General features: G+C 37.9%; 1 long non-coding RNA gene across 3 annotated transcripts; it reads left to right on the top strand.

Moving 5' to 3' along the window:
• Positions 1-16,244: 16,244 nt before the first annotated feature.
• Positions 16,245-22,913, top strand: LOC131722068 (uncharacterized). 3 transcript variants are annotated; one of them, XR_009320003.1, is made up of 5 exons: positions 16,245-16,444; positions 16,614-16,798; positions 19,908-20,027; positions 20,942-21,070; positions 22,065-22,913. It is a non-coding gene; the product is annotated as an uncharacterized LOC131722068 (long non-coding RNA). The 3 variants fall into 3 exon arrangements; XR_009320004.1 differs by lacking the exon at positions 16,245-16,444 and having other exon boundaries at positions 16,590-16,798; positions 21,319-22,913; XR_009320002.1 differs by lacking the exon at positions 16,245-16,444 and having other exon boundaries at positions 16,602-16,798.
• The last annotated feature ends 5,053 nt before the right edge of the window (positions 22,914-27,966 follow it).

The following is a 27,966-nucleotide window of genomic DNA, read 5'->3' on the forward strand; positions in this document are numbered from 1 at the left end:
GCGTGCTGATCCAGACCACAAGACAATATCTGGTCGAAGGTTAGTGGTGGCAATCTCAGGTGGAAAAATAAGCCGTTGACCAACATCTGCCAGCATAGTCCAGTCTCTAGCAGCTTCCAGTTGTCCTGGGCGAGGATTGGTTTTAACACATATATATATTATTGTTATTTTTTTTTTTTTTTTTTTGGATGTTAGGAGTTAGGATGGTATTTACTCGCGCATAGTTTTGTATGTTATTTCCGAATTTCTCCTTTAACATGTCTGAAGGGGACACTGTATTACTTAAAACGTGAATTAACGTATTAAAACGTGTTAACTGTGAGCAGTTACCTTGGGATTACACACCAGGTTCAGACGCATTGATTGGACTAATATATCCGCAGGCGACCTAAGACTCACCGTTTCAACGGTGTCAGTAGTGCTCAACAGAAAATAATGCATACAGAAAAATATTGTATACTGGCCATGGGCTTTGGTTTTGCCCGGCGCCGTAACTAAGTATTTAGCTACCGGGGCATGCAAATATATATATTTGTGGCACACTCTACAACCCGGTTTCTCAGAGACGTCGGATTCAGCGGCGAAGAGTTGCGTCGCACAGTGAAGAACTTATCTGAAGCAGCAGAGAGGAGCAGCAACTGGCTGTGGTTGAGACGGAAAGATTCTGGCTGGGGATCCCAAGCACAATAGAAAGAAAGAAATGCTGATGTACAGGTAAGTAAGCTGGGCTGAGTTGAGTGGGGGACGGAGGGGGGTCATGCTGGGACGCCAGAATCACCGTCGAGCCCTCTTGAAGTGTCGTGGGCTAGTCGGCGAAACACTGAGGATGGAAGGTGCCCACTTGAAAACCCCAGAGATGTACCCTACTTAGCTCAATCCAGACGGTTGTCATGCTGATGCGCTGGGGAGGCCGCACTTTGGTTGATCCCCGGAGCCAGCATCGCAGCCGTCGTGTGTGCTGATGCACCAGGGAGGCAAAATAAGCTGATCCCTGGAGCCAGCATTACACTTCAGCCATTAACACCAGACAGAGGAAACGTAAATGGATGGAGACACATATGGATCACATTAGTTTACTATAAAGCTACGTCTTAGTTGGTGCTTATCTTGGCGAGAGCCGAGTTCAAATCAGCATGAAGTTTTAACATCTACTCTTGTGTAATGGAAATCATATATATATATATATATATATATATATATATATATATATATATATATATATATATATATATAAATTGCATGGACCTCCGGAATGAAGCAACCGGTGGTGGATGGAAAGACTCAATATTACAGCTACCGGGGCATGCAAGTCTCCATATCGTAGATACCGGGGCATGCAATTATATATATATATATATATATATATATATATATATATATATATATATATATATATGATGGAGAGGCATATTCCCATTCCCTTAATAGTTAGGATGGTATTTACTCGCGCATACACTCTAAATCTGGGGTTGATACTGTGGAGGAAGCTTTTAAGGTGCTTCGAAGAACCTCTTTACTAGGGTTCCATGAGGAACCTTACAAATAAGGATCTTTTAAGAACCTCAAGGTTCTACTTGGAACCTTTTATGTTTATTTACAAACTTACATGCATAATATTATATATATATATATATATATATATATATATATATATATATATATATATATATATATATATATATATATATATATAATATGCGTGTCTGCATAATTTGTCTGGTTAAATAACATGCTAGGAATTACTGGTTTGCAATATCAATAAAAACAAAGAAATACTTTTTATAGAAACCCTTTATTACGGGTAGAGCAATAAAATAAATAAATACAGTATAGGAGTTATAGTTTTAATTATAACACATAAATGCATACAAATAAAACAGTCTGTATATGTTTCATTACCCTTAGAATAACAAATACACAAATAAGTGAAAGGCTGACAACATTTCTTGACAGGTAGATATATAAATATATTAATTATAACTAATCATAATATATTATCCATAATGTAATTAATTTAATTACAAACAAAACAAGCAAAAACCTAACTTTAGTCACAAGTATTTTATAAAACAAGTATTATAAAAAATATTAACACATTTATTTATTTTTATTTATTTATTTATTGCATTTATATAGCGCTTTTTATACAAAAGTATCGCAAAGCACTGTATAGTACATAGCAGGAAAAAAATCACAATCCGTTTGTATAGCAGGTCACACATATAACTGCTACACTCAGCCCATTTAAATACAGATTTAAACAGTATACACAATACAAAAGCACCAATTTTAAAGTTACATTAAAACCCACTAAGATAAGCGAGCCATTTTATAAAAGTGTGTTTTTAGTCTTGACTTGAAAACTGTAATGGACCCAGATTTCCTGATAAACGAAGGCTGAGCATTCCAGAAAAAAGCCCTGCCTCCCGTGTTGTTTTGTTGACCCTAGGAATAACCAGCAGCCCCACATCCTGTGATTTCAGAGTGTGGTTTGGAAGATACGGTGTCAGTAACTCCTGTAAATAATGAGGCGCTAATCCATTCAGGGCCTTATAAGTTAACAGCAAAATCACCATTTAAAAAAGTACATTACAATAATCAATTCTAGATGAAACAAAGACATGTATTATTCTCTCGGCATCAGATACAGAAATAATTAGAACATAAGAAGGTTGTTTCTTTTATTATTTATTTCTTATTTCTGTTTGTTGTTAGTAGCTTATTGATCCCAGAATCTCATCAAGCAGCTTCTTGAAGGATCCCAGGATGTCAGCTTCAACAACATTATTGGGGAGTTGGTCTAAGTTTGGCTATATTTCTCAAATGGTAAAAATATACTTTAGTAACTTCCCTAGTATGAGTCTAAAATGATAGATCAGACTCAAAGATTACCCTCAAACTCTTAATTTCGACTTTAAATTTTGATGAGAGACTGCAAGGGTCGTGCTCATGTAATCCTACATTTCCTTTTAGTTGGTTCTGTGAGCCCACTAGCATAACCTCTGTTTTATCTCAATTCAACATTAGGAGATTCTGTGACATCCAATGCTTGATGTCTGTAAGGCAAGTAGCTAATAACACCCAGGCAGAAGAATGTCCTTGCTTTAGGGACAGATAACAGGTGGTTATCATCAGCATAGCTGTATACAACTGTAAGTTGCCCTGGGTAAGGGTGTCTGCTCAAAAGAAAAAAAAAAAAAATAGTAATCCCTGAGCCTGTGGTTATTATAGCAGAACCAACACCCTTATTGCTTTCCCGACCTGGCGCCTGACAAAAGAAAGTTTACTATTCCCACTATACTAGGTGGAGTTTTCAGATCTTTTTGGAGTACCCAAAATACATTTCTCAATATAATATTAGGCTGTTTTTTCTCTGTGGGTATTTGATATTGTACACAAAATACAAGGAAAAAAGAAGCCCAAATCTCTGGGTGAGGGCCTCAGGTTATTATTATTTGTTTATTTAGCAGACACCTTTATCCAAGGCTTACAGAGACTAGGGAGTGTGAACTATGCATCAGCTGCAGAGTCACTTACAATTATGTCTCACCCGAAAGACGGAGCACAAGGAGGTTAAGTGGCTTGCTCAAGGTCACACAATGAGTCAGTTTGCCGAGGTGGGATTTGAACCGTGGACTTCCTGGTTACGAACCCTTTTCTTTAACCACTGGACCACACAGCCTCCTCAGCAAGTAAATGTTGTCCATTCATTCTCAGACCAATTTTTGTATCAAGATGGAAGGGGTTTCCCCAGATAATGACAGGTGTGGGAGTTGTAGGGTCCTTAAAAAATAAAAAATAAAAAAATAAAAAACAGAAAAATAAATCACTTACACTGTATTTTAAAAATAAAATGCTGACGCAGCATCTTACGTTATATTGTGATCATCTTTATTTGCATATTCCCATTCCCTTAATTCTTCAATTTCAACACCATCCCTCTCCCCTGATGTAATAATTTATAGCTGTTAGTTTTTAATACTTTTCATGTATTGTATTTGATGCCATGGGCTAGAAGAATTGGAGGTAATTCTATTTATAAATTCACTGTTTGGCAACAGCAGTTCAAAAAATATATATATATATATATATATATATATATTCCGAATGTTTTCGTTAGAGACAAAAATCCAAAGTTTTTAATACAGGTGATTTATTTATTTACTTATTTATTTATTTATTAATCATTTTCAGCATCTTTAAACAGCTTGTTCAGTGGTAACCACGCACTGGATACTGAAGTAAACTGCAGCTACGTTCCAGCATGAATGAGACACGGACAGTGCGCCACGTTCAACCTTGACCTCTGTACACCAGAAGCAGTTTAAAGTAGATTTCTGTACATTTAAAGCAACATTGTCTTTGTTCATGATGATATATGATAAGTGTATTAGTTTGGTTCTCAAACAAACAAACAAAAAAATCCTTGCATGTTTTTTGCCCCGCCCCAAGTGTAAAAACAAATATTCTCTGACAGCATATAGACAGTACGTGTTTTCCGCAGCAAACAGATTCTTACGGTCTCTGTTCATGATGACAAAGAGTTTAACTGAGTGCATTGTTTCGATATGTTTGATTGGTCTCGCAGCAGTATGGGTAAAAATAGACTGAATGGCCTTGCCCTGCTAATATGTGCGGACATGTCCCAGGAGGAAGTGTTACAGCGTTTCGATAGATCAGGCCATAGGAGGATTAGCAAACCCTGATTTAAAGTAAAGTCTTCTAAATCAGTTTTTAATTGTGGCATCATACAGTCTCAGCAGTCCGATCAGTCTTAGCATTAGTATCAGCAATCTTACCAGTCCCAGCAGTGTCAGCACCGGTCTTACCAGTTTCAGCACCAGTCTTACCAGTCCCAGCAGTAGCAGCACCAGTCCCAGCAGTGGCAGCACCAGTCTTACCAGTCCCAGCAGTGGCAGCACCAGTCTTACCAGTTCCAGCAGTAGAAGCACCACTCTTACCAGTCCCAGCAGTAGCAGCACCAGTCTTACCAGTCCCAGCAGCACCAGTCTTACCAGTTTCAGCAGTAGAAGCACCACTCTTACCAGTCCCAGCAGTAGCAGAACCACTTACCAGTCCCAGCAGCACCAGTCTTACCAGTTCCAGCAGTAGCAGCACCAGTCTTACCAGTTCCAGCAGTAGCAGCACCAGTCTTACCAGTTCCAGCAGTAGGAGCACCAGTCTTACCAGTTCCAGCAGTAGCAGCACCAGTCCTGCCAGTCCCAGCAGTGTCAGCATCAGTTCCAGAAGTAGCAGCACCAGTCTTACCAGCTCCAGTTGTAGCATCAGTGTCATCAGTGTCAGCATTAACTTCAATAGCAGTGAACCAAACGCATGTCTCTCAATGAAGGTATAAACCCATCTACGTGTTCATATCTATAACTTCTATTCTTCTTGTCCTTTTAATATCACATATTTCTAACAGTGTGAATAGGGTAATTTTAGGAATTTGTTGTATCGCTTTGCAGTTTGCATTAATAGTCTCCAGGCTTTAAAATATGATATATTTCACCTTCGTAACATGAACAGGATATGCACAGGGTTTTGGTTTTTTTTTTAGACAAAAATTTGATTTTTGCCTCAGTAAAAATCTATTCCTAGCTAAGCCCCTGGTAACATTAAACTGGTAAGATGGACCATGTCTAGGCAAAATGATCACATGCTTGACATGATAAAACAAGCCCCACCTTGCCCAGACTTAGAGCCAAAGGATTGTATGAACATGTGCCCATACTCACCTTGCCCAGTCAAGCAAAAGGATCAGCTGTTTAATATCATACAGCATAATGCATCTTGACCAAACAACATGGTCAATAAAGTCTGCTATGTGAGCCAATTAATATATATATATATATATATATTTATTTCTCTACAGCAGTTGAATTGACAGTAGAAAGTTATGTAAAATAGTTTTTGAAAGAAAACCTTTTTTTCATGAAAGAATATTTGTCTGTTAGTTAAAAGGACAGCTTGAAATTGTGTTTAGTTTTTCCTGAAGCTCACAGTACTCCCGAAAACATTTGTGGATCACTCACTTTTTTCCTTTGCACTTTAAGATATATGCTGTTTGTTGGCAACTGAAACTGCCCCTCCTCTAAAGTGATCAGATTGATTAGAGGTACAGTACTTGTGTCTCCCAATACCAATGCATCAAATTAACTTCATATGCAGAATTACATTGATTTTTTTCTATCATGTAATTGAAAAACCCTGTTAGAAATAATATGTAGTGCCTCTTTTTCTTATTAAATCTGTTTGTGTGTTTACGTCTTTGTCTACATGCCTGGTGACATACGAACAGAAAAATAGCTAAGCTTTTCTCGGCAGCCAAATGTTTATGTTTATAATGTTGTGTGCGAGCAGGAAGGCGTGGTCACTGGACTGCGTGTGTGCGTGCGCTTTGTGATTTGGGATTTGGTGTTTAATGTTATGTTAATGTTCTGTTGTTAGGCACACTGGACCTGCAAGGCGGTGTAGCCTACATCCTAGCCCGCGAAAGAACGCTTACTCAACTGTTCAAGTGATGCGCACCATTTCAGACGCTGTCATATATTGACACCGTAAACTACAATACTTAATGCTTTGTCACACAATTACCAGGAATTATCATTCAGTACTGTATTTTAAAGTTGTTTTTTTATTTTTTACAGTAGTACTAAAATAAAATTGTTTTCAGTTTGCATGAGTGACAAATTATATTAAACACCATGGTTTTAAAAGAACGTCGATAAAAAAAGTCTCATTTAATCAAGAGAAAAAGATAGTAATTTGTGTTTTATTATTTTCGTACCAGAACCGCCCGAGAAATCGTAGCAGTGAAGCAAATCTTATGTTTACCTCATACTTAATACTCATGTATCCTAGAAATCGTCATTAAACAATAGACTTAATGAAACATTTTACGTCAGAAAGTTCCCAGAAGTATCATAAGTATTACCCTTTTCCACTCTCAGTTCAGCCCAATTGATTATCGTCATCAAGTTTAGTAAAAAAAAACATTTTTAAAAAATTACCTCAGAAATTCTATCATTGACCCGCATCATTAACAAAAGCAAAATAACCTTTTTTTATTTTACTCGTGGATGTTGTAGAGCTGTCTGTACGTCTTTAGTTTATATTTTTTCATTCATTCACACAAATAAAGATAATTAGCGTTATTAAAAGGTTTTACTCACCTCTCAGTGAAGAAAGCTCTACCGCCTGTGAAGAAACGTTGAACACCTGCCTCGCGCTGTGGGTTGCGATGGCAGCTGATTGGTTGAGAGGGCAACCGCTGTTGCTGGAGCATTTCTTCGTCGACCGCGCTTTTTCTACTTTTAGTAGTTAAAAAATTTCAAACAGCCTTTTGCCAGCGATAGCATAATCCATTTATTTATGTATTTATTTATTTATTTATTTATTTATGTTGTATTGTGTTGTGCAGGGGCATCTTGCCCTGAGGTTTTATTATTGTGTTGAACGTCGTATGGGTTTCTCCTACATATTTATCCAATTAAAGGTTCTGTTCAAGATGGATACAAATGGAAATAAACTACAATACACATGTTATACATACATATACTATTATAAATTCTAGTTAAATATTTGGAAGTAGCAGCACCAGTCTTACCAGCTCCAGTTGTAGCATCAGTGTCATCAGTGTCAGCATTAACTTCAATAGCAGTGAACCAAACGCATGTCTCTCAATGAAGGTATAAACCCATCTACGTGTTCATATCTATAACTTCTATTCTTCTTGTCCTTTTAATATCACATATTTCTAACAGTGTGAATAGGGTAATTTTAGGAATTTGTTGTATCGCTTTGCAGTTTGCATTAATAGTCTCCAGGCTTTAAAATATGATAAATTTCACCTTCGTAACATGAACAGGATATGCACAGGGTTTTGGTTTTTTTTTAGACAAAAATTTGATTTTTGCCTCAGTAAAAATCTATTCCTAGCTAAGCCCCTGGTAACATTAAACTGGTAAGATGGACCATGTCTAGGCAAAATGATCACATGCTTGACATGATTAAACAAGCCCCACCTTGCCCAGACTTAGAGCCAAAGGATTGTATGAACATGTGCCCATACTCACCTTGCCCAGTCAAGCAAAAGGATCAGCTGTTTAATATCATACAGCATAATGCATCTTGACCAAACAACATGGTCAATAAAGTCTGCTATGTGAGCCAATTAATATACATATATATATATATATATATATATATATATATATATATATATATATATATATGTTTCTCTACAGCAGTTGAATTGACAGTAGAAAGTTGTGTAAAATAGTTTTTGAAAGAAAACCTTTTTTTTCATGAAAGAATATTTGTCTGTTAGTTAAAAGGACGGCTTGAAATTGTGTTTAGTTTTTCCTGAAGCTCACAGTACTCCCGAAAACATTTGTGGATCACACACTTTTTTCCTTTGCACTTTAAGATATATGCTGTTTGTTGGCAACTGAAACTGCCCCTCCTCTAAAGTGATCAGATTGATTAGAGGTACAGTACTTGTGTCTCCCAATACCAATGCATCAAATTAACTTCATATGCAGAATTACATTGATTTTTTCTATCATGTAATTGAAAACACCTGTTAGAAATAATATGTAGTGACTCTTTTTCTTATTAAATCTGTTTGTGTGTTTACGTCTTTGTCTACATGCCTGGAACGCTTACTCAACTGTTCAAGTGATGCGCACCATTTCAGACGCTGTCATATATTGACACCGTAAACTACAATACTTAATGCTTTGTCACACAATTACCAGGAATTATTATTCAGTACTGTATTTTAACGTTGTTTTTTTTTTTACAGTAGTACTAAAATAAAATTGTTTTCAGTTTGCATGAGTGACAAATTATATTAAACACCATGGTTTTAAAAGAACGTCGTTAAAAAAAGTCTCATTTAGTCAAGAGAAAAAGATACAGTAATTTGTGTTTTATTATTTTCGTAACAGAACCGCCCGAGAAATCGTAGCAGAGAAGCAAATCATATATTTACCTCATACTTAATACTCATGTATCCTAGAAATCGTCATTAAACAATAGACTTAATGAAACATTTTACGTCAGAAAGTTCCCAGAAGTATCATAAGTATTACCTTTTTCCTCTTACAGTTCAGGCCAATTGATTATCGTCATCAGGTTTAGTAAAAAAAAAAAAAAAAATTACCTCAGAAATTCTATCATTGACCCGCATCATTAACAAAAGCAAAATAACCTTTTTTATTTTAATCGTGGATGTTGTACAGCTGTCTGTACGTCTTTAGTTTATATTTTTTTCATTCATTCACACAAATAAAGATAATTAGCGTTATTAAAAGGTTTTACTCACCTCTCAGTGAAGAAAGCTCTACCGCCTGTGAAGAAACGTTGAACACCTGCCTCGCGCTGTGGGTTGCGATGGCAGCTGATTGGTTGAGAGGGCAACCGCTGTTGCTGGAGCATTTCTTCGTCGACCGCGCTTTTTCTACTTTTAGTAGTTAAAAATTTCAAACAGCCTTTTGCCAGCGATAGCATAATGTATTTATTTATTTATTTATTTATGTTGTATTGTGTTGTGCAGGGGAGTTTTCCCTTCTCGTCGGGTCAGGCAGCATCCTCTGGCTGCTGGGCGACGTAGAGAGGGAGACATGAGAAGAGCAAAGGATTAGATATAAACACTTTCCGCCGGGTCAGACAGCATCCTCCGACTGCTGGGTGACGTAAAAGTGAGAGAGAGAGCAAAGTTTAGACATATAACATACAACAAACTGACTCTCGCTCCCGACGGGTCAGGCAGCATCCTCTGGCTGCTGGGCGTTTAGTGGAGCAAGAGACAGGAAGGGGACGAACAGGACAAAAGGACAGATCCTTCGCAACTCAGTGCAGCATCCTCAGGCAGCTAAGCTGGCAGCTGGGCGGCGTGTAGAGCTTAGGAAAAAGTGTCTCGTGTCCGTTTAGGAGAGACGAAAACAGAGAACCCCCCCCCTCGGTCGGGGCCCGCTCGGCAGGTGGAGGCACGGCCTACTGCATGAGGGGGCTGAAATGGTCCTGGACCTGAAATAGAAGAGAGGAGATGGGACAGCAAGGTTGAGGCCTGGAAGGCTTAGCGCATAAGCAGCAGAAGAATAGGATGTGGCCGGGGGTCCCCTCAGGCCGGCGAGGAACAGCCGGGCGGCAGTGGTTGAGACGAGAGGCCGACCCGGACAGCCGGGGGAGTGAGACTCACTTCCCCCCCTGAGGGAGCCCTGTGCGGACAGTGCGATATGGAAAGGAGCAGAGGTGGGGAGGAGGAGGAACAAAAAACAAATACAGACAAGGAAGCGGAAATAGTGCTGGGTTAAAGTAGAAAAGGAGAGCGAGATAGACAGGAGGGGCAGCCAATAACACATACGTGGAGCAGTGCTGGCCATGCCCTAATAATTGACGTGGCGAGCGCTGCATTGTGGGATTGGCTGTAAATACTAAATGAGGCTGAACTGGGATCAGTTTCCACCCGGAAGAGATCGCGGACGCTACCGGGCAGGATGCCACGGAGGGAAGGTAAGATAGGCCAAAGAAAAGGAAATAGGATAAGAAGAAAAAAGGAGCGCAAAGCGGGAGAGCGCCCTCTACGACATCCCCCGAATTACGCCTAAAGGCTAACAACCCTTTGCGGTCCATTTATTAATCGCGCGTCAGGCACGCCAGGTCTAATTAATTTTCACACGCGCAGTTAATTTTATACGCGCTGTTTAAAAGTATTTTTTTTCACAGTCAAACGGGTTTAAATGGCCCTGCATATCAACAAAGCACACACTAGGCATCTCCAGCCCCTCCCCAGCCTTTTGTTTGCTATAGCGTTCAGCTGTGTAAGAAATAAATAATAATAATAATAATAATAGTCGTACATACCGATCGATCATCTCCAGATCACTCGTTTTATCACCAAACTCCTCAATAATGCGATCCAAATCATTATTTTATTACTATAACATCTGAAAAAAGCTCTGCAAATGTCCATGATAGTCTCAGTGCGCTGACGCACTTAGCCAGCTTGTTTATTATGGACGCCCATTATCTGATAGCTGATATCATGTATGACTATTCATGAAATACGCCTTTTTTTTTTTTTTTTTTTTCCGACTTGTCTCGGCTCCTGTCGCTACCACTCGGCAATTGAATGGTTTTCTCGGCTTTTTCCGGAGAAAAAACGACTAAACACCCGTTTATTGCGTTGCTATAATGATGTCGGACCCAGTCCGACAAAGGACCTGTGAGGAATAATTGCAATGTCGGACATGTTATACATACATATACTATTATAAATTCTAGTTAAATATTTGGCAAAATATTATCTGCCCTTTGATTTCCTCTCAATACCGTGTACAAAATTATAACCATTTATGGTGTTTACCTTTTTATGACAGACTTTTTCTCTCATCATGTATTGTGTATTAAAAATTGCGATTTGCACATCAATATTGTAGAGCACAATTTACAATGTATTGATATAAAGAGTTCTAAGATGAACCCTTTGCAATATTATATTAGACACAGCAACCAGAGGTTCCCAAACGAACCCTTACTGTGAAAAAAACTTGCAATAGAACCCTAAGGTTCCCTGAGGAACCCTCAAAGAACCCTTACTTTTTAGAGTGTAGTTTTGAATGTTATTTCCGAATCTCTCCATTAACATGTCTGAAGGGGACACTGTATTACTTAAACGTGAATTAACGTATTAAAACGTGTTAACAGTGAACAGTTACCTTGGGATTACACACCAGGTTCAGACGCATTGATTGGACTAATGTATCCGCAGGCGACCTAAGACTCACCGTTTCAACGGTGTCAGTAGTGCTCAACAGAAAATAATGCATACAGAAAAATATTGTATACTGGCCATGGGCTTTGGTTTTGCCCAGCGCCGTAACTAAGCATTTAGCTACCGGGGCATCCAAATATATATATATATATATATATATATATATATATATATATATATATATATATATATATATATATATATATATATATAAATTGCATGCACCTCCGGAATGAAGCAATCGGAGGTGGATGGAAAGACTCCATATTGTAGCTACAGGGGCATGCAAGACTCCATATCGTAGATACCGGGGCATGCAATTATATATATATATATATATTATTGTTATTTTTATTTTTTTTGGATGTTATTTTCTGTTGAGCACTACTGACACCGTTGAAACGGTGAGTCTTAGGCCAATAACCAAATACACTGTTGTGCAAAATAGTTAAAAAGAGAGATTCAGTTCAGAACACTTCCGTTTAAAAACAAAAAAGTAAATACGAAGCAAAGGACTTGAACTTTTAACATGCGCATCAGATTTCAATTTCACATTATGATAATAAGTAACTATATATAATTTCATTCGTACTTATGGTTGTTCATTTCACATTTGGTGTTCAAAGCAAAGCAAACCATTTTATTTAATTTCACAAATCCTGACTAATGTAATTACTCTTTGACTGACGCAGGACTGCCGATGGTACCTAATCTTCTGGAGGTTCGGGGGAGGAGGGACTTGTGCACACAGTTGCATTAACTACATTGTATAACTACAGCGCCTTTAAACACACAAAAAAATGTACAAACAGCTGATCCAACAAAAAACTTGGGTTGATTGACAGCAAATCCAACCACTCATTTTTTTTGGTATCACACTGCACTGACATTCGCTGACGGACACGTTGTAGCCTAAACAAATAATCAGAATGAAAACAAGTAGGTAACCGAACTCAGGAATTGAAACAGTTTTGCCGGTTTTCTCTCAGCAGCGTCCAGAACTGTTTTCATTCTGATTTATTTCTTTAGTTATTCAATTAATAACAGGTTGTACATTTACCACCACTCCATCTCCAAGACCTGGATGGACTTGGTTACCGTCCCTTGATGAAGCTGGCTGCACAATCCGTGAAAAATGATAATCTTATTAGTAGGCTGGCTGCTGGAGAGGTCAGCTGGCAATAAGATATGTCATGAGGCGAGTGCATTCTATGTAAATACATAGGCTACTCATTACATAGTAGATGTCTGCTACCACATCGATATGTGTAGTAGCTAGGCTACATAGCATATACAGTAATCATAGCCTATATGTTTCATGCATCTGTGTTTGGGGTTGAGCAAGTACAGCTTGCTTATGTATTCTCATTGGTTGATAGCAACGCGGTAAATAAAAAGTTCTTTCCGTGAGCGAAAAGAAAAATCAGCGCCGCCCATGCCACGTCCGCCCCGCTATAATGGGAAGCGAAAAATATAACAATATTGCAATTTCTTACACATGTTTCAGTGTGAACGATCATAACACAGTGGCTAAGCCACTGCCTGGCAGAAATCTGGGGGGGCACGTGACCAGGCGTGCCCCCCCTATGCGTCGCCACTGAGTCCCCGCCCCATTTAAATGATTTGGTTAGCCCCACCTCTTTAAATTATTTTGTTAACTCCACCCACTTTTAATGATTTGGTTAGCCCCACCCACTTTAAAATAGACCGTGCATTAATAAAGTAATGCCCCCATACTTGTAACTATGCACTGCTCAAAGTTACTTTTTATTTATAACTCGCTATTAGTAAAAACAACCAGCTGTTGAGAAATTATGCTCTATAATCATCCTCCATTGGGACAATATAGACATGCATTGTTGCCAACCAAAGCACCAACTACATACAGTCAGCATTCGGTTATCCGTTACCCAGATACAGGTTAGTCGCGTTTTACCGCCCTGCATTAAGAATAAAATCAATCCCCATTTTATATATATACTGTATGTAAATAATGTCACAAATGAATGCACTTACCCGTCACACATGATTTCCGACTCCGTCTCCAGTTTTCTGATACAAAGCCAATCTATTCAGTGTTACAATGTACTTGTTATCTGTCACAACCCACTTTTTTTTTCTCCCATGCCAAATCAGTCTGTCTTTATTGTGCAGTTACACAGCACTTCCTCCAATTTCACATGACGAAAATGCAGCAAAAACAAAGTGAACGAGAAGCTACGCTAATGTAAAAGTCATTAAACAGTTTTAGATACTGTGATGCATTTTTATATTTCTTTTTAAATCTGTGATCTTTAGTTGCTTTTGTGCATTTTCATTTGCAAGTGAACTGTGACATTAGGGCCTTATCGAGCACTATGTTCTGCAATTTTAAATACTGACTTTGGATACTGTTATAATTGTGGAAACTGGTGTTTTTTTTTAAATCTTTTGCTAAATTGCATTGCTTTTTGCCTTTTACGCAGTTCTGTGCATGGGTAACAGTGCCGTTTCTAGGTATAAGCGACATAAGCGACTGCTTAGGGCCCCCTGCCGCTAGGGGCCCCCCTAGCAATAAATAAATAAATAAATATATTTTCTTTTAAATTGATTTTCATAAATAATCACAGTGATCAGTTTTCAAATAATTTACAGATTTTGTTAGTGAGTGAGTCATGCCCAGGGCCATCATGGAATCATGCATCATTCATCAGCCTTTTGAATGAAAACTATTAAGTAGCATACTGTAACGTTAGTCACAATGGCAGAGACAAATGAAGAAGAAGACAATAGGAGGGGATGGGGCGTCCAGTATTTTCATATCTCAAAGGTGGCAACCCTATTCCAGACTTTGTTTTCATTGCCTTTTGTTAATAAAAGATGATGTTGCTGCTAACAGGTCCCTCTTTATTCTTTACGTCTTTATTTGTTCATTGTATGTTTGCTCGTACATATGTGTGCTCATACAAACATTTACAAGACAGTAGGCTTAAGCCTATGTTGGTTTGATGTCGTGCCAAGTGGAGTGGGCTACAGTGAAGGGAGGCCCCCAAATCAAATCCTGCTTAGGGCCCCCAAAAGGCTAGAAACGGCCCTGATGGGTAACATTTTGATATCATTTTGCTGTTGGGCCGTTAATGGGGAAATTTACGTACTGCTACAATACGTACCAGATTTCAAAGTATGTACTGTATTACAGTTCACGTGTCCACAGTCATCTCTTTTGGCAAGTGATATTTTCAGAATCATATCATTCTGAATTAAAATACTTCTATTGAAAATATAGTACTGTTCCAACAAAACCAACTACAGTACATCTAAATGGAAGCCTACGTATTTTAAAACACAGTCCTTTCAGCTATGTATTTTTGACATTGTATCTTTTTTGTGTTCCCTGAAAAAACTGACAAGGGTTGGAACGGGCCAAAATAAAATAATCAGATATGTGTCACACTCCTTTAACTGTCACTGAAGTCAAATTTTTATAGGGTCGGATATGTGAGTGTTGACTGCAGGGTTGGCTGATTTAAATCAAGTCGATTGAAGTCACTGATTTAAATCAAGAATTAAATCACTTGATTTAAAAACAAAAAACATTCATTTAAATCATTTTTTCATTTCCTACCTATTTTATATAGTTTCTCAAGGAAAATACATGAAAAGTATGTTTTAAAAACCTTTTATTAACAGAAACATCTTAAACTGTTACTGTCTATAAACTAAAACTCTTAGGGCTGTATTCTGATCACAGTGCAAATGCAAGTGCAAACGCAAAAGGAGTTTGCCCCAGATTCTGTGGCGCATAAATGGAGGGAAAATGTAAAAAAATACTACAATGAAATGGTATTCTGAAGACTTGCCTCGTCTTGCCCTGTTATAGAGCGCCTGCCCCATCATTAACATATTCACTGAAGCGATTCTGATGACAGTGCAATGGGGTCCCAAATAGACAATTGAGCACTGTGTTAAGACCCACTGAAACCAGGTTTATTTAGTGGTGCAATCAGGAACTTTAACAATTGAACACACTATGAAAAGCAAAGTAGTCTGTACTGTAGCTGGTAAATAGAACAGAAGAGCAGCTTCTGAACTCAGGTCAAAGCACCTTAGCACATAGTTATTGAGTAATTGGAACATGAGCCACTCGGAATGATTACAAACATCTCAAAAGGTATTACAATTTCACTTGAAGCTGCTTACATAAATAAGGGACATTACAGGACTTACAAGAAATGTGTGAGATATAAACAAAAAGGATTTTACCCTTTTTAAAGTTGATTTTTAATGATGTGCTGTTTAGTTAGGTCAGATGTGTTATCCGGGATCGTCTCTCGAACACAAGTCAAGGTGATGGGACCTGTTGCTTTAGTAAAACAGCTAGAGTAAATATAAGTCTTGGCTCTCTGTCAAGAAAAGCAAAAACAAAATCAGAATTTAGCAGTCTCATTGGCAGGCATGTCAAGTCTCACTCCTAAAAGAAAGCACATGACCATGTATATTAAAGGCATATTCCTAAATTGCAATCCTCATTTTTTACCTTGACCTCTGCCAAGGACATTATATGACATTTGACACTTAAGCAAGACATCTCACAAGTGCAGACATACCCCCAAAATGTTTTCCGTTTCAGAGGAAAATACAACTGCAGTTCAGAAAAGACATTTGTTCATCCCCCAAAACTAGGTATGTTAACTCATCTTGTAGCCTAGTTGTAGTTTCTGTGCAGTAGGTAAACTGCTGTATATCTGCAATTTGTACTGAACTTTCTCTTTAGTATAATTGCTAGTTTTGTTAAAATAAAAAAAAACATGTTACCACCCAGTATTGTACCATAACCTCTACGTTTTGTAAGGTTTCTGACCTTTTGAGAGGAGCCCTAAACTAAGGTGTTATATAACCCCCTGCACCCTGCTTGTGGCTCAGTGTTGAGCTATGAAGATGAGGTCACTGCTGCTTGTCTGCCTGATTGTGGTCACACTGACTGTGGCTATTGCTGCCCCCAAGCAAGAGGGGTCTGAAACGGGCAAAGGAAAAAAGGTTGGTAGAAAGAAAATGTATATTAAAGAAACAGCACAGCTTACAAAAGGCCTGCAATGTTGTTCTTGTCTATTTTGTTTTGTTTTAAATAAATGACTATTATGATACATTAGAAAATATCGCTTTAAACTGTTTGCTGACAGGGTTTTGCTGGGGATGTTAACTAAAGGTAGGCTGTTTAAAAGTAAATGAAGAGTCTTGTTCTTGAAAGGACATTTCACACATTTCTATTGGAATTAAGCTGGGCAAGAGAAGAAAATCCACATTTTTACAGGCTTTATGGTTTATTTGCCATTTCTGAATTTGTCAAACAGAAGTTTAAAAATGCACTTAGTGACCATACTTGGAATACTATGTTGCCTCTGGTCCCTGCACTACAAAAAAGATAATGCGTCCCTGGAGAGATTAATCAGACGGGTCTTATGAAGATCTGTTACAGGAATAATGTAACTGTAGTCACTACTTAAAGCACAGCACTAACACCAGACCAGAGGACACCAATTGGTGGAGACATACTACACAGAGGTTGGTGATGGTATGGAATGGGTTACCGAGACATGTTGTTGATGCTGAATCACTGGGATCCTTTAAGACCCGACCTGACCAGGTTTTGAGATCAATCAGCTACTAGGAACCAGATAAGCACTTGTATATATTTTTGTGTTCAGATTTGAAAGCATAGTAGCACACGGGAAAACGGAAGCATGTCGTACGTGGAGTGGAAATGCATTTTAACAACAGTTTTAAAATGCAGCGGATTGCAGGTGCATTTAATGAGGACTGTAGCAGATCTGTCTAAATACTGCACACGTGCTATATGGTCATCTTCCTTATTCCTTACTTTAACCCAGTTTAGAACAACTGAATAGATCCTGCAGTTTTTACATAAAGCATCTCGAAATGTATTATTGCATAAATAGTAATAACAGGTTGTAGCAATGCAGTGTTACAAAGGGATTTATAATGTCTTTTAATTACTTAATAGTATGACACGAGGCTTGATACTAGTAATGTAAACATTTTGTTTTTCATAAAAACCGTATTCCTGGATAAGAATTGTCAAAACCTTTAAATTGTAGATGTTTTATAAATTGGTCCTTGAACTAAAGTGTGGCCTACAGTTTTATGTTTGTCTGAAAAAAACAACTACAATTGGTATTTTTAATAATCATTAACATGTTCATTATTTCAATATACAAACATGCAGTATTTTGCAATTATTTAAATCCAATCTTCTCCACTGCAGTTAAACTATGGTTGTTTTTCCTATGCACTTGACAGTGGTGGTGGGTGTTTTTGCCAAAAACTGCTTTAAGTGTGTGATGCAGTGTTGTAAGATTTATTGACATTATGTTGATAATCAGAACAACAGGGTTCACTAACCTCGATAGGTCAGGGTTAACACAGTTGAGCTCAGATGAAACAGCCCATTTGCAATGTACAGTACTGGGTGGCTATTGGTCATTCAGCAGTGTGATGCAAATACCTGCAGTTACCACAAAGCGCTGACCTGAGCACACTTGCTCATTTGCTATTCTAGTTTTCTCCCTGGGATGCTCGTACTTAAATATTTAATATAAATGGACTTTAGTTGGTATATAGGGGGCTGGTGTCTATAGAGTTAACACAAACTGTTTTACAATTTCTGAAAATGAAATTAAGAAGTTGTGAGCGATGGGGATATAAATAGGCCCAATTAATCCCACACCTGCCGCACACCTTCTGTGAATGATGCAATTGTCAGCAAATGATTTACTGACCATCCCAATATAATTTAGGAGCAAAAGAAACATCTGTAATTGGCGTAATTACAGGGATTAATTATAGCATTGTTTCTTTACCGAATATCTCAATCGTCCTGCCTGGGGACAGACGTGAAGTTATGTATATATACATTTAGTGTGCCCAATTATTTTACCCCCGATTTTCTCCCCAATTTGGAATGTCCAATTATTTTTTCTCCTCATCGCAGCAATTCCTTACACAGCTCAGGAGATCCAAAGGTTTAGTGGGCGTCCTCCGATCCCACAACCAAACTATTATCCTCTTTTACACCCAGGAACTCGAGAGCGGATGTCAGCGAGCTACTGACCTCTGGAGGACAAAGGCCAGCCCTGCAGGTGTCCGCTTTTGAGCTCACAGGGCGCCTGGCCAGCAGGGTTCACTGTAGCGCAATGAGGAGAAACAGTCCCTTTTGTTTTTGCTTCCCTAACCCACGGGAGTGCCAGAGCCAATGTTACGCTCCCTTTGGAATTCACAGCGAAGACCGACAACTTTGCACAGCCAGGACGCGAACCTGTGCTGTATGACCACACAACCACGCTTTTACCAGGTGAGCCACTCGAGGACCCCCTGATAGTGTTTTTGAGGTTAAGATTCATTTAAAAGTTATAACTAGCTCTTTATTTTATATATATATATATATATATTGCACCAGGATGACTGAACAAAAGGAAAAGTGAAACGAAGAAACTGTAAAAAATGACGACTGGACACCAACCACTAAAAGCTGGTAATTTTAAACTTTAAAGAGATAGTTTATACCCTCTAAGCGGGCGATTTCTAATCTCTTTATTCATGCCACTGTCTGGTGCTCCAAGGGAGACTACAGTTGGATTTTCATACCAGCTCTGTTATCCCCAGCTGGGGATGAAATCCATTGCGAAGGGGATGAAGTGGAGGTGGCTGTACACACACACACACAATTTGTTACAAACTGTTTATCCAATTGACAGGAAACTTAGCATCAACATTATAGAGTATACATTAATGATAATATACAAGATTGTGAATGTCACACAGTTTTACATACATCTGGATAATCCCTCATCAGACTGTGTTTAAACATTTCATTGCTAATTCTTATTCTATCCTGTACATACTGTTGATATGTCATGTTCATCGTTTAGAGTTTACGTGGCAGGAGATGTATATGTATACATAAGCATAGGCAAATTGTAAGCATGGCAAATTCTTTGTTGAGATTTAGTAATGTCTTTCTCAAAGAGACCCAAGTGTAAATGTTTGTCGTAAGCACCATGGATAATAGCATTTACATAATGTCCCGTGACAAGAAATTACATCTAAAATACAAATGTATTTTTTTCAGATTTGTAAAAAAAGACCTGCTTCTCCTGGTGTTGTATCCTTGCTGGACGGAGATGGTGAAGATGCTGGAGGCGGCTAAGCCAGCACAGTATGGGGCAGATTTGACAAGGGACAAGAAAAGGTAATTAGAATTACAACGTGATGTTTAGGAACCCGCATTAGAGAGACAGATAGATTCAAATTATTATTTTTTTCTGTCCCCTTACATTTGTATGCTGTTTGAAATCATATTTTTGTAATAATCTGTGTTCAGGATATGCCATAGACCTAGGTTAGATGAGCCAAAATGTCTTTATATCAGTAGTAACTGTGTATAGCCAGGTATACAATCGGAAACTTAATTCACTTTTGAGTTATTGTCTATGTTTGGTACACAGCTTATCTTCCTGATTTTATTTTTATTTTTTTTAACTTAGGTTCCATTACCAGTGCTGTCCCATAAAAATGAACCATTTTCCTGCCACATTGTTTCACCCTCTGGACATATCAATGATTCAGATCTTTTACACATATCCATCTTATATGGATGTTTTGTGTTTTGTTTATAAAAAATGTGTAAATGTGTAAAGGACTAGGGGTTGTGGTGTTTGTCTGAAGTAAGAGAGTGGTGGTGTAACATCAAATCATTTGCAGCACGAATAAGTCACAGTCACTGGCCATGTCATGCACACTTATTTCTAACTCATTGGTTGATCGAAAATAAGTTTAACATGCAATGGAGTAGTTCATTGGTTTTATACGCTCCCTTTAAAGATGTAATAAACAATCTCATCCAGTGGGATCTCTTTTCAGAGTGTGCAGTAGCAGAAGGGGATTGTGGGAATGTGTGGAGCTAAGGAAGGTAGAAGGAGATGCGCAGTAGAAACCCTGGGATATGTTTACACAATGAACTAATTTGTGGATGAATATCGTTGGTGTTAATTAAAGTTAATAAGACAAAATATTTTAGTGTAAAATTATACTTGATGGTGGGGTACTGCCTTTTTTAATTTTTACAGAGATGTCATTTTTTAAATCTTATTGCTATCTTACCAGAAGGCCACCTCCCCTCCAGACATTCCGATCAGAGAAAAGAGACAATTCGAAGCCAACCCAAAGAGACGTCCAAGACCTTGTCTGGGCTGCCTATCTGTAATATCAGCTAAAAAGGAGGCTCCTGTAACAGTAAGTTATCTTTCCTGTAGCCATTCCCTAGACTGCAGTGTTATGTGGCACTTCATTACCAAATCAATCAGAAAACATGTCACCTTCAGTTAGTCCATTTTTTTAATTTGTTTTTTAAAAATCAATTAAAAGATATTTAAACTTGTCAGTTTTTGTTTAAAATCATGTCTACATTGCATTATTTTGGAACTCTTAATACAATTATTGATAATAGAAACAACTTTGCAAATGCCATTACTATTTTTCAGATTCCTAGGATGAAACCGTTGGCCATAGCAACAGGAAAAACTGATTTAGCACACTTTGAAAAACAATATTGAAAATATTAAAACAATCAGCTCTATCACAATGACCTCAGTGAAACCCAGCGTGGTTGCGGGATGATACAAGATCCATTGTAATGAACAATAAGTGAAATGCCGGGGGTCCCGAGTGGCGCATCCAGTAAAGGCACTCCACGTGCAGTGCAGGATGTGCCCTATAGTCTGGACATCGCGAGTTCGAGTCCAGGCTATTCCTTTGCCGACCGAGGATGGGAGCTCCCAGGGGGCGGCGCTCAATTGGCCCACTCTTCGGAGGACAGCGTGTGTTTGTCTTCGCCATCCAGAGTCAGCCCTGGGGTGGTAGCGGTGAGCTGAGCATAATAAAATAATTGGCCATTCCAAATTGGGGAGAAAATAATAAAAAATAATTGGCAACGACTAAATTTATAAAAAAAAAAAAAAAAAAGTGAAATGCTTCAGTTTTTACAAGCTTGATTAATATGCCCCTATTTACCAGATAGAGGGGTCTACTATTCAATGGTTCTATAGAATGTTGACACACGCTGATGAAAAAATAGCACCATCTAGATTTCTTCCTTATCAAGCAACTAAATCAGACACCATATATCTTGTGATCGTAGCAGATTTTGCCCATTTGGAGGATAAGTGATACCAAACATTAAACAAACTACATGGGAAGTTTTATTAAAAGGATTCTCACCTTTCCCCAGCATACAGCTGATCCTGTCCTAATGTGAAGGTGGATCCAACAAGTGACGTCGTGATCCTGCCAGTCGAAGTGCAGAAAAATCACAGTCAAATGCATGCTGGCCTGATAACCAAATATTGTTCTTTTTTTTTTTTTTTAATCCTGCGCTAGTAAATCATGTATCTGTGTCAGGATAGCATATACAGCATGCTCATGCCTAAGTAAACAAACATTTTAAGAACATAAGAAAGTTTACAAACGAGAGGAGGCCATTCGGCCCATCTTGCTCTTTTGGTTGTTAGTAGCTTATTGATCCCAGAATCTCATCAAGCAGCTTCTTGAAGGATGCCAGGGTGTCGGCTTCAACAACATTACTGGGGAGCGGGTTCCAGACCCTCACAATTCTCTGTGTAGAAAAGTGCCTCCTATTTTCTGTTCTGAATGCCCCTTTATCTAATCTCCATTTGTGACTCCTGGTCCTTGTCGAAAAAGTCCCCTGGGTCGACATTGTCAATACCTTTTAGCATTTTGAATGCTTGAATCAGATCACCGCGTAGTCTTCTTTGTTCGAGACTGAATAGATTCAATTCTTTTAGCCTGTCTGCATACGACATGCCTTTTAAACCCGGGATAATTCTGGTCGCTCTTCTTTGCACTCTTTCTTGAGCAGCAATATCCTTTTTGTAACGAGGTGACGAGAACTGAACACAATATTCTAGATGAGGTCTTACTAATGCATTGTAAAGTTTTAACATTACTTCCCTTGATTTAAATTCAACACTTATCACAATATATCCGAGCATCTTGTTGGCCTTTTTTTATAGCTTCCCCACATTGTCTACATGAAGAAATTTTAATAAAGAACAAAAATAAAAAACACTTTGTTCTTGAGTTTATTTTGGTATCTTTTGAAATTGGTATTCTTCTTGTGTGTGTTTGTGTATATGCGTGTGTGTGTAGGATGTGGGTTGGTGGGAGGGTGTTCATTTTAATGGATTTATGTCTTTTTAAGACAGAATGCTTTTGACAGCTGTTTTCTTGTGTTCACAAAGCTTTAACACTTGAGTAAGTCCTTGAGAATTTCATGCAATCTTTTAAAGGTTTTCTGATCTGTAAATTAGTCCTACAACCACACAATGTCAGTGGAGTACACCTAATATGTGTAATTAACAATAATTAAACATTACCAATTTTGACACGATGAATTAACACACAGAAAAGGCTAATGACTAATCAAGCTTTAAATCCAATTTCTTAAAGGCTTAAAAAATTAGAGTGGTTATCTTCTTTCTTGGATTTGGGATTTCTATTATAATATTTTTATTTAAATATTTCTTCAAGATATAGGCAATGCCATTTACAGTGTGGCCCTGAATCTTGGATTACTAGCCTCCTTGAGGATCTTTAAAATACATATTCCTGCTCGAGCAATATTTTTAAAAAATATATCTCTGGTTGCAATTTGGTTTTTAACATCAGGGAAATGATTCATCTATATGCTAAGGGTTGCAACTTTAAGATCTCTTTTTTCAGTAATTTCAAATGTCTGTCTACTAAAGCCTTTCTATAATGTTCTAAAGATAAATGGCAGATTATGAAAAATATATTGTCGTCACAGTGCATGACTGCAAATGGGTACTGATGTACATTTTGTAATCTGGCACAGTCATGTTTTTTTTCTTTTTCTAAAACCAAAAGCCTTGATTGCCTCAATTTCTATAGCTATAATTACTCATTAGCCAATAGTTAATGTGTTAATAACTTATTTATTCTTTAGATCAGTTTATGGGGAGTTTGTATTTGGTCATGTGGACATCTGGAGGTTATAGGACGGACTGACATCATTATATATATATATATATATATATATATATATATATATATATATATATATATATATATATATACACACACACACAGTGACACTCAAAAGTATTCACCCCCCTTGGACTTTTCCACATTTTATTGTGTTACAAATGGAATCAAAATGGATTTAATTAGGAGTTTTTGCTACTGATCAACACAAAAAGTGAAAAGTGAAAAATAAAATCTACAAATTGTTCTAAATTAATTACAAATATAAAACTGAAAATAATTGATTGCATAAGTATTCACTCCCTTTGCTATGACACACCTAAATAAGCTCTGGTGCAACCAATTGTCTTTAGAAGTCACATAATTAGTTGAATGGTGTCCACCTGTGTGCAATTAAGGTGTTTCACATGATTTCAGGTTAAATACACCTGTCTCTGGGAGGTCCCACAGTTGGTTAGTACATTTCCTAACAAAAACTACATCATGAAGATGAAGGAACATTCAAAGCAAATCCGGAATAAGGTTCTTCAAAAGCACCAATCGGGTAGGATATAAGAACATTTCCAAGGCATTGAATATCCCCCGGAGCACAGTAAAGTCCATTATTAAGAAATGGAGAGAATATGGCACAACTGTGAATCTGTCTAGAAAAGGCTGTCCTCAAAAACTGAGTATCCGGGCGAGAAGGGCACTAGCCAGGGAGGCCACCAAGAGGCCTATGGCAACTCTAAAGGAGTTACAGTCTTCCACGGCTGAGCTGGGAGACACTGTGCATACGGCAACAATAGCCCGGGTGCTTTACAAAACTGGCCTTATGGGAGAGTGGCAAAAAGAAAGCCATTGTTGAAAAAAACTTGCATCAAATCTCGGCTAGAAGGCATGTGGGAGACTCTGAGACCAAGTGGAAGAAGATTCTATGGTGTGATGAGACCAAAATAGAGCTTTTTGGCCACAACGCTAAGCGCTATGTTTGGCGCAAGCCTAACACCGCACATCATCCTGAGAACACCATCCCTACCGTGAAGCATGGTGGTGGCAGCATCATGCTATGGGGATGCTTCTCTGCGTCTGGGCCTGGAAAGCTCGTGAAGATGCAAAAATTGCAGTGTCCAGATGTGCAAAGCTGGTAGAGACTTATACAAATAGACTCGTGGCTGTAATTGCTGCCAAAGGTGCCTCTACCAAATATTGACTCAAGGGGGTGAATACTTATGCAATCAATTATTTTCTGTTTTGTATTTGTAATTAATTTAGAACAATTTGTAGATTTTATTTTTCACTTTGACATTATGGACTTTTTTGTGTTGTTCAGTGGCAAAAACTCATAATTAAATCCATTATGCAGCTGATGCATAGTTCACTCACCCTAGTCTCTGTAAGTCCAAAAGTTACATAAATATTAAGTATTATTTAATCCATCAATACTTCAACATTCGTAAAAGATCTTCACTCCAAATCTCACTTTATAGGCTTTACAGTACACCAAACTGCTATATCATTCTCTTGCTGTTTTGTGAGGTTTTTGAAATTGAGAGGAGCCCTAAGCTAAACTGCTATATAACATCCTGCAACATGCTTGTGGTTCAGTGTTGAGCTCTGAAGATGAGGTCACTGCTGCTTGTCTGCCTGCTTGTGGTCACACTGACTGTGGCTATTCCTGCCCCTATGTAGAGGGGTCTGAAACAGACAAAACAATGAAGGTTGGTAGAAATAGATAAAATTGTATTCTTAAAACTATGTATTTATTTGCATTACTTATTATTTAAACTGAACAAAATTAACTCTAATGAAACTCGTATTTCTAACTTGAGACATAGTATCCATTGAAAGTTAATTTCTGCAAATATATGGTAGTTCCATTCAAGGTGAAACAACTTCTAACGTAAGAAAGAAAAACATTTTACTCACTTGCAGGCAATATTCCCATATTCTAGATATTTATCTTCTAGGGTAAAACCACAAGAAACTAATCCAGGTAGACCAGAATTTTAACTGAAGTCCTTATCAACCTTGCCTATATGTTGCTGCAGGTCTTCAAAGGATGTTGGGTAATGATTACTGTGAAAAACGTTTTCTCATTTCACAGGAAGAAATGAAGGAACTTGCAGCACTCTCCTCTCCCACATCACCAAAGATGTTTTACTTTCTTTTTTTTGTGTGTGCTGAAAGTCAATTTCAATTTCTTATGTATATTATACTGTATCTGGATAATCATTTAAACAAATCTTGTTATATCATGATATTTTAATATATTTTATATAAATGTTGTATTAGGCTGTGTGGTCCAGTGGTTAAAGAACAGGGCTTGTAACCAGGTTCCCGGTTCAAATCCCACCTCAGCCACTGACTCATTGTGTGATCCTGAGCAAGTCACTTAACCTCCTTGTGCTCTGTCTTTTGGGTGAGACGTAATTGTAAGTGACTCTGCAGCTGATGCATAGTTCACACACCCTAGTCTCTGTAAGTCGCCTTGGATAAAGGCGTCTGCTAAAATAAACAAATAATAATACTATTCTTTTCTTACCCAAGTGTGAAATATTTAAATAATATCCCTGATACCGATATAGTAAATGGAAGTGCACAACAAGTAAGGTTTATGAAATGATGTGGTTAGCCCCACCCACTTTAAATTATTTGGTTAACCCCGCCCATTGTCGACTCATGGCTTGAAAAACTGGTGGGGCACAGCACCCCCATCCCCCGTCCCACCCCACCCCCGAAAAAAAAAAAAAATGCTCAAACCCGATGCCCGAATTTAACCATTTTTATGTAAACATTAAGCTAGCTTTCTAAGATTACCAGATATTTCATCACAAACAGTTCTACGCCAGATTGTCACAATCAAGAGAGCTGCAAACAACACTTTACAGGCAAGAGTCTCTTATCGACAGACATCTACACCTGCACTAACCTGAGCGTTTGAAATGGAAGGATCGTCACACTCTTGTGCTGTTCGTAACATTCTGAACTACAGAAGAGTCAGGTTCGGTTTCTGTTGATGTCTCTGGCGTTGGAGGTTTAGCTTTTTTGTTGTAGAAAAACTCCAAACGTAGCTGTATTTTTGCCATTTTAACAGGGCTCAAATTCACTCCGTTTTAGCACATATTTTCGCTGACTGAAAAAGTGAAAGTCTCACACGAGAACAAATATAACGGTGAAGGGTCTTAGACACTCTTTGTTATGTTATTATGTTTTGAAAGTTTGAAATAAACTGCGCATTTTTAAATAATAAACCCTGGCAACAGTGGCGTAGCCAGGATTTTTTTTCGGGAGAGGGTGGCAATGGTAACTTTTTTAAGGTGAATAGTCACAGTGGTGAAATTGGCAACCTGATTTCTTATTAGTGCATTGACGTTTTATTTTCGAAAAATAAAGAACTTTTTTTTTTTTAACAGAAGATCCAATAACCAAATACACTGTTGTGCAAAATAGTTAAAAAGAGAGATTCAGTTCAGAACACTTCCGTTTAAAAACAAAAAAGGAAATACGAAGCAAAGGACTTGAACTTTTAACATGCGCATCAAATTTCACATTATGATAATAAATAACTATATATAATTTCATTCGTACTTATGGTTGTTCATTTCACATTTGGTGTTCAAAGCAAAGCAAACCATTTTATTTAATTTCACAAATCCTGACTAATGTAATTACTCTTTGACTGACGCAGGACTGCCGATGGTACCTAATCTTCTGGAGGTTCGGGGGAGGAGGGACTTGTGCACACAGTTGCATTAACTACATTGTATAACTACAGCGCCTTTAAACACAAAAAAATGTTCAAACAGCTGATCCAACAAAAAACTTGGGTTGATTGACAGCAAATCCAACCACTCATTTTTTTTGGTATCACACTGCACTGACATTCGCTAGTTGAGCTGACGGACACGCTGTAGCCTAAACAAATAATCAGAATGAAAACAAGTAGGTAACCGAACTCAGGAATTGAAACAGTTTTGCCGGTTTTCTCTCAGCAGCGTCAAGAACTGTTTTCATTCTGATTTATTTATTTAGTTATTCAATTAATAACAGGTTGTACATTTACCACTCCATCTCCAAGACCTGCATGGACTTGGTTACCGTCCCTTGATGTGGAGTAGTATGGGCAG

Source organism: Acipenser ruthenus, chromosome 3 (assembly GCF_902713425.1).
Source record: "Acipenser ruthenus chromosome 3, fAciRut3.2 maternal haplotype, whole genome shotgun sequence".
NCBI lineage: Eukaryota > Metazoa > Chordata > Actinopteri > Acipenseriformes > Acipenseridae > Acipenser > Acipenser ruthenus.